General features: G+C 47.6%; 2 pseudogenes across 2 annotated transcripts in view; both read right to left on the bottom strand.

Annotated features, from left to right (window-relative positions):
- Nucleotides 1-3,276: 3,276 nt before the first annotated feature.
- LOC308581229 (zinc finger protein RFP-like) overlaps nucleotides 3,277-7,036 on the bottom strand; it is a 69,568-nt pseudogene continuing 65,808 nt past the window's right edge. The window contains exon 8 of the transcript XR_014013476.1: nucleotides 3,277-3,649. The product of XR_014013476.1 is annotated as a zinc finger protein RFP-like (transcript). The remainder of the gene's footprint in view (nucleotides 3,650-7,036) is intronic.
- LOC308580742 (E3 ubiquitin-protein ligase TRIM7-like) overlaps nucleotides 5,541-7,036 on the bottom strand; it is a 47,555-nt pseudogene continuing 46,059 nt past the window's right edge. The window contains exon 8 of the transcript XR_014013477.1: nucleotides 5,541-6,283. The product of XR_014013477.1 is annotated as an E3 ubiquitin-protein ligase TRIM7-like (transcript). The remainder of the gene's footprint in view (nucleotides 6,284-7,036) is intronic.

Here is a 7,036-nt window from a genome sequence, read left to right as displayed (position 1 = left end):
CTTCTTCTTCTTCTTCATTGAATTTATATACCACCGTATACCTGGAGGTCTCAGGGCAGTTCACAGAAAAAATCACAACATGTATAAAAGAATAAAAACAACAACGCAATAATATTTTTAAAGGGTCTAGGATGTCAAGCAGATTAACCAAAGGGCTGGTTAAAAAGGAACCTTTTTGCCTGGTGCCTAAAGGTCTATAATGAAGGCGCCAGGCAAACCTCCGTGGTGGGGAGAGCATTCCACAGACAAGGAGCCACTGCAGAGAAGGCCCCGTTCTCCTGTTGCCATAAGAGGAATGCAGCCCTTTCTCACTTTATTCAGAGAGGACATGAACCAAACAAGTGACTCCATTGGGAAAGCTGCCTGGGGGAGGGACAAAAGGCGGGCTTCCTCTCCTGAGTGACCCGACAGCAAGCCAATCAGTGCTGTGTCGAAAGCTGGTCTGAGAAGGGAGAGTTGCACCAGGAGTGACACAAGGGCCGGCCCATCTCTGTCCTGCACATAGGGCTTCTCCCTGGAGAGAAAGAAGGGCTGGAGGGTCTCTCCTGAGAAGGTGGATGCTGAGAATGGATGGAGAAGGGCTGCTGGATCTGCAGCGTGAAAGGACAGATGAGAGTTCAGGCTCCCTCGGACCCTCTTGGGCTCCTCAAGCAGGGACAGAGCAGAGGCATAAGGAGGAAGGAGGGGCCGTACTCACCTTCCCATTTCCCCACCTCCCAGATCCCATCCTCAGGACAGAGGAGTGAACTTGCCCTTCCTTCTCACTGACTTCCTGGCTCCCCCTACAGCCCAATGCCCCTCACTCCCTACAATGACCTCCCAAAATGTCTGCCTGCTGTGATCCCCCCTTTCCCCAGCACATGGGGACGTATGTGTCTAATCTCTCAGGATTGTTGGGGAGATATTGATCCGCATCTATCACACCCTCTTGATCCTCAAGCAGGATGAGGCAGGATCCAAAGTTGCGTTTTCTGTGGGACAGATGAGGAAAGAGGACGGAAACAGCAGGAGCTCAGAGATGAACTTTTCTTTAGACCCACGAGAGAAATTTCATTCCCGCTCAATGCCCTGCGTTCGGGATGCTCCACAAGTTCTCAGTAATAATTCTTGAAACTACCTGTTCTTTCAGGTGTTCACAGCACTTCCAGCACATTATCTGCACAGAATCCTTACATGGACCCTGCATGTTAAGTCACTTTTATCGTCCTCATTTTTCAAGCTGAAAGTCTGAGGCTGACAGAACACGAGGCCCCAGTTTCCAACTCCCCCCAGAACTGGCTCAGGCAGGCTCTGCAAAAGTTGTGCCCACAATCAGGGATGATCTCCGGATCCCTTGAATACTCCAGGCAGATGGAGCAAGTGTCTGCCTCGCAGAGGCCCTCATGGATGGGACCCCCAGCTGCAGCCATGGGGCGGGGGGGGGGTGTTTGTTAAATTTCACTCTCTTTTTTGCCCATTCAAGAACTGGGGGTGTTTTCCTTTCCAGGAAATTGAAGCCAGTGACTCGTGGTCTCTGCTGCCCCCTGCAGGTGTGAAGGTAGCTGGACTTCAGAGCCTCTTTCATGTGGATTTTAAAATTTTAAAGAATGGTAGTGCGAAAGATGGGAAAAGGTCGCTTCTGAAGTCATAGAACATAGGATGGATGCCGGTGGATTTTAAATCTGCTGTAAAGCTCCTAGATTTCCCCCACTGATCACATCTCCCACCTGCCCATGTGGAAGAGAACTTTTATTGAAAAACCTTTTATTTCTGGAAATTGAAAAGTTTCTTCACAGGCAGTATTTTATGATCTATTTCTTTTTTGCTTTTTTTTACTTGTTTACCAGTATGGCATTATTGCACTCTTCAGTGGTTTATAGGCATTCCTAATAAAAATTTGAAAATATTTTTAGGTGCCAGGCAAAAACTTTCCTTTTCAACCAGGCCTTTGGCTGATTAATACTCTACAGCGTATTAATGTGTGTGTGTGTGGGGGGGGGACGACTATCCTGGATATAAACATGGTGTAGCAAGAGAGGTCAGCTTACTTCCAAAAGAACACCTTTCCCCTTTCTTATTCTATAGAACCATTCTAATATAGCTATGAGAAATGCTCAGGTTATGACTGGCAGATAGCCCAAAGCTTGAGCCTAATAATAATAATAATAATAATAATAATAATAATAATAATAATAATAATTTTTAATTTATACCCCGCCCTCTCCAGCCAGAGCCGGGCTCAGGGCGGCTAACACCAATAAAATCACAGTAAAAACATAATAGGGGGGAAAGAAGGGGGGGCATTTAAAATACAGGTTAAAATGCAATTTAAAATGCTGCCTCATTTTAAAATAGCCAATAAATCAAGACCATAAGGGGAGAGAAACATAAGGGTCAGACCGAGTCCATACCAAAGGCCAGGCAGAACAGCTCTGCCTTGCAGGCCCTGTGGAAAGATGTCAAGTCCCGCAGGGCCCTAGTCTCTTGTGATAGTGTGTTCCACCACATCGGGGCCAGTGCTGAAAAGGCCCTGGCCCTAGTTGAAACCATTCTAACCTCCTTGAGGCTTGGGGCCTCCGAATGTTGTTATTTGTGGACCTTAAGGTCCTCCGCGGGGCATACCAGGAGAGGCGATCCCGTAGGTACGAGGGTCCTTGGCTGCATAGGGCTTTAAAGGTGAAAACCAGCACCTTAAACCTGACCCTGTACTCCACCAGCAGCCAGTGCAGCTGGTAAATCACTGGATGAATGTGATCCCACGGCAAGGACCCTGGACTTGGGGGGTTTGATTTCATTTATAATGAGAATGCTGAGATCAAGAAATGGAGCCAGTTGCAAAATACGAGCTTATGAAGGGAAGCCCCTGAAATCTGCCCCTCACTGAAACTGGATTGACTCCTCCTGTAGACATTCAGGGTCAACACGGGAAGGTCTGAAGAGGAGCTACAATATATAGAGGAACTTTGCAGGGAGGGCTTTCAAGCACATCTCTGAAGGGACCCTTGTTAAGATTTCACATTCTGAGTGCCCAGTGTGTTGGACTTGGGGTGACAAGGCCCAGGTTCAAACCTATTTAACCATAAACTTTAACGTGTCTCTTTTTTCTAAGTCTCTCAGCTCAGCCCCTTCTAGCTCACAGAGTTACTTTGAGGATAAACCAGGATCTCACCCTCCTAAAACCCCTGCAGGAAGTGTCATGGGGAAAGGATATTGTACTGTTGAGTTTGAAACAAAATAGGAGCAACAAGACGTACAATCTTTAATAGAATCAAACACGTTAGCACAGGAAACATCCCCAAATACTTTCAGACCAATTATACAAAAATATAAGAGGTGATTTCTAAAAATACAGATAAGTATCTCACTGTTCACTACAAAGCACCTTGCAGAAAATAATTATGTCCATGGGAATTTACCACTACCCCCTGAAATTCTTTATTCTAGATTGTCATTCAGAACTTCTGACAGAGGCTCCTCATTGTCAGAGGGGATTTTGTTACCTTGAGGACCAAGACTTATGCGGAAGGTTACATTCCTGGGGTCAGCATTTTTGTTGTTTAGTAGTGTCTGACTCTTCGTTCATGCAAGGGCAGTATTGCCTAAGTCAGGAAGACCCTCAAAAATGCCCCCAAGCAACCATCCTTACTTGCCCAAAGCCAGAGATCTTGACCTTTCTAGAGGCCAGTAATAATAATAATTATTATTATTTATTATTTGTACCCCGCCCATCTGGCTGGGTTTCCCCAGCCACTCTGGGCGGCTTCCATAGAAACCAAAAAACACTAAAATATCATACATTAAAAACTTCCCTGAACAGGGCTGCCTTAAGATGTCTTCTGAATGTCAGGTAGTTGTTTATCGTTTTGACATCTGATGGGAGGGCGTTCCACAGGGCGGGCGCCACTACCGAAAAGGCCCTCTGCCTGGTTCCCTGTAGCTTTACTTCTCGCAATGAGGGAACCGCCAGAAGGCCTTCGGCACTGGACCTCAGGGTCCGGGCAGAACGAGGGGGTGGAGACGCTCCTTCAGGTATACTGGGCCGAGGCCGTTTAGGGCTTTAAAGGTCAACAGCAGCACTTTGAATTGTGCTCGGAAACGTACTGGGAGCCAATGTAGGTATTTCAAGACCGGTGTTATGTGGTCTCGGCGGCCGCCCCCAGTCACCAGTCTAGCTGCCGCATTCTGGATTAGCTGTAGTTTCCGAGTCACCTTCAAAGGTAGCCCCACGTAGAGCGCATTGCAGTAGTCCAAGCAGGAGATAACTAGAGCATGCACCACTCTGGCGAGACAGTCTGCGGGCAGGTAGGGTCTCAGCCTGCGTACCAGGTGGAGTTGGTAGACAGCTGCCCTGGACACAGAATTGACCTGTGCCTCCATGGACAGCTGTGAGTCCAAAATGACTCCCAGGCTACGCACCTGGTCCTTCAGGGGCACAGTTACCCTATCCAGGACCAGGGAGTCCTCCACACCAGCCCGCCCCCTGTCCCCCAAAAACAGTACTTCTGTCTTGTCAGGATTCAACGTCAATCCATTAGCCACCATCCATCCTCCAACCGCCTCCAGGCACTCACCAGGACCTTCACCGCCTTCACTGGTTCTGATTTGAAAGAGAGGTAGAGCTGGGTATCATCTGCATATTGATGGACACCCAGTCCAAACTCCCTGATGATCTCTCCCAGTGGCTTCATATAGATGTTGAAAAGCATGGGGGAGAGGACGGAACCCTGAGGCACCCCACAAGTGGGGGCCCAAGGGTCTGAACCCTAATCCCCCACCACCACTTTCTGAACACGGCCCAGGAGGAAGGAGCGAAACCACTGTATAACAGTGCCCCCAGCTCCCAACCCCTTTAGACGGTCCAGAAGGATGTTATGGTCGATTGTATCAAAGGCCGCAGCAGAACTAGGAAACAACTCTCACCTTTGTCCCTAGCTCGCTGGAGATCATCAACCAATGCGACCAAGGCAGTTTCAGTCCCATGTTGAGGCCTGAACCCTGATTGGAAGGGATCCAAATGGTCCGCATCCTCCAGGCGTGCCTGGAGTTGTTCAGCAACCACACGCTCAATCACCTTGCCCAAGAATGGAAGATTTGAGACAGTAAGCAAGGTGGACTTAGAAACTCTTCCCCCCACTGCCAAAGCCCCCCCCCCTTGCTTTCTGGGCTCTGGAGTCTCCTGAGAGATCTCACACAGTCCCTTCCAACAGTGTTTCCCAGTAACCTGGTTCTTTCCATTTATTAATTTGTGTTTTGAGGAATGGCTCCAGGGTTCAATCCGCACTGAACTAGCAAACAGGTCTCTTTGGATATGGAGATTTTGCTGAATTGCCACATAAGCTTCCCTGAGGAGTAGCAAATAAAGGGATTTTTAAAATTCCATCTCCTTGGCCAGTGGAGATCTTGGGGGAGGAAGAGGGAATCTGAGAGCAGGATCGAGGCTGAGGAAGGTTTTAAGTGATGCCCGTGCATAATTCTGATTTTATTCAAAAAAGATGATGGTATCGTCTCTAGAAATCTTAAGTCAAAGTTGGTTGTTGGAGAGAGAAATACATTGAAACAGGAATGTGTGTAGGGTTAGGTTTTTTTCCTAAGTTTGGGGACTGACAGGGGACCCAATCAATCAGTGTCATTTAAAAAGCTGGCCCAGGAAGAGAGAGTTGCATCATGACTGACATAAAGGATGGCCAATCACAGTTCTGCAAATATGGTTTCTCAAGTGCTTGTCAGCTCCTGGAGACTGAATGTGCCATGATAGAAATGAATATGCACTTGCCTGTCTGCACCCTCAGTCAAGAGAGTCTCAGGTTCCCTTTCTTGCTCACGTAAAAGAAGGGCAGGAGGGTCTCTCCTGAGAAGGAGGCTTCTGAGAATGAGTAGAGGAGGGCTGCTGTATCTGCATCGTAAAAGGACACCCGTCCCCCTTCACAGTTCAGGGCCACTCGGATCCTCTTGGGCTCCCCACCCAGAATCGAAACACGACGCCCATTGTGGCTGGAGACCCTGTATTGACGACCCCACTTCCCTATGCGCCAGATCCCTTCCTCAGGGCCAGCGGTGAGCTCGCCTTTCCTCTTCACAGACTTCCTGGCAACCCCCATGGCCCATTCCTCCTTGCTCCCCACAGCAACTTCCCAGAAACGTCTGCCTTCCTTGAATGCTTCACATCCCAGCACATAGAAATATGTGTCAAATCTCTCAGGGTTGTCTGGCAGGTCTTGACGCACTCCTCCTTCTCTCACACTCTTGCGATCCTCAGAGAGGATGAGCCAGGGATGTGCTGTGTCTGGATCCAAAGTTACGTTTTCTGTGGGGGCAGATGAGGAAAGAGAAGAGAAAGGACGTCAACTGGGAAGCTGACTTTTCTTTAGGCACGTGACAGAAACAGCATCCCCTCTGAAATGAACAGGGACTCCATGGCTCTGCATTCAAAGACAGGGATGTTCATCAAGTTCTTAATAAGGATTCTTGAAACATTTGCAGTTCTTTCCCTACCCCTATGGTTGTGATTCGTGGGTTTCCATTTAATTTTATTTTGATTTCAAATGTGATTTTGAACTATATTTTAACCAATCATTTGATTTTGTGTTTTTAATGTATTCTATTTGGTGTTAGCTGCCCTGAACCTGGTCTTGGCCGGGGATAGCAGGGTATAAATAAATTTGTTGTTATTATTACTATTACTACTACTACTACTACTACTACTACTACTACTACTATTTCAAGGGTTCAAAGTACTTAACACACATTATCTACATAGAACCCTTGCAACAACCCTGTAAGTTAAGTCAATCTTAGCATGCCCATTTTTCAGATGGGAGGACTGAGGCTGAGAAACAGTGGCTTGTCTAAGGCCACCCCCCCCACACACAGTTCATGGCAAAAGGGAGTCAAAGCAGGGACTCCCTAATTCACATCTTAATCTTTTACCTCACATCACTTGGCAGACCATGCTTGACAGGCCAGGTAAATCTGGCAGCAGGTGCTCTCGCCCGCCTTGTAACCACCATTCACTTTTCAGTTACATATTAAATGTAATGTTATAGCCCATCCTTCCAGA

Source organism: Podarcis bocagei (assembly GCF_964188305.1).
Source record: "Podarcis bocagei genome assembly, chromosome: 2".
Classification (NCBI taxonomy): domain Eukaryota; kingdom Metazoa; phylum Chordata; class Lepidosauria; order Squamata; family Lacertidae; genus Podarcis; species Podarcis bocagei.
Note: the sequence above shows the minus strand (reverse complement) of the source record. Positions and strands in the feature narration are given on the sequence as shown.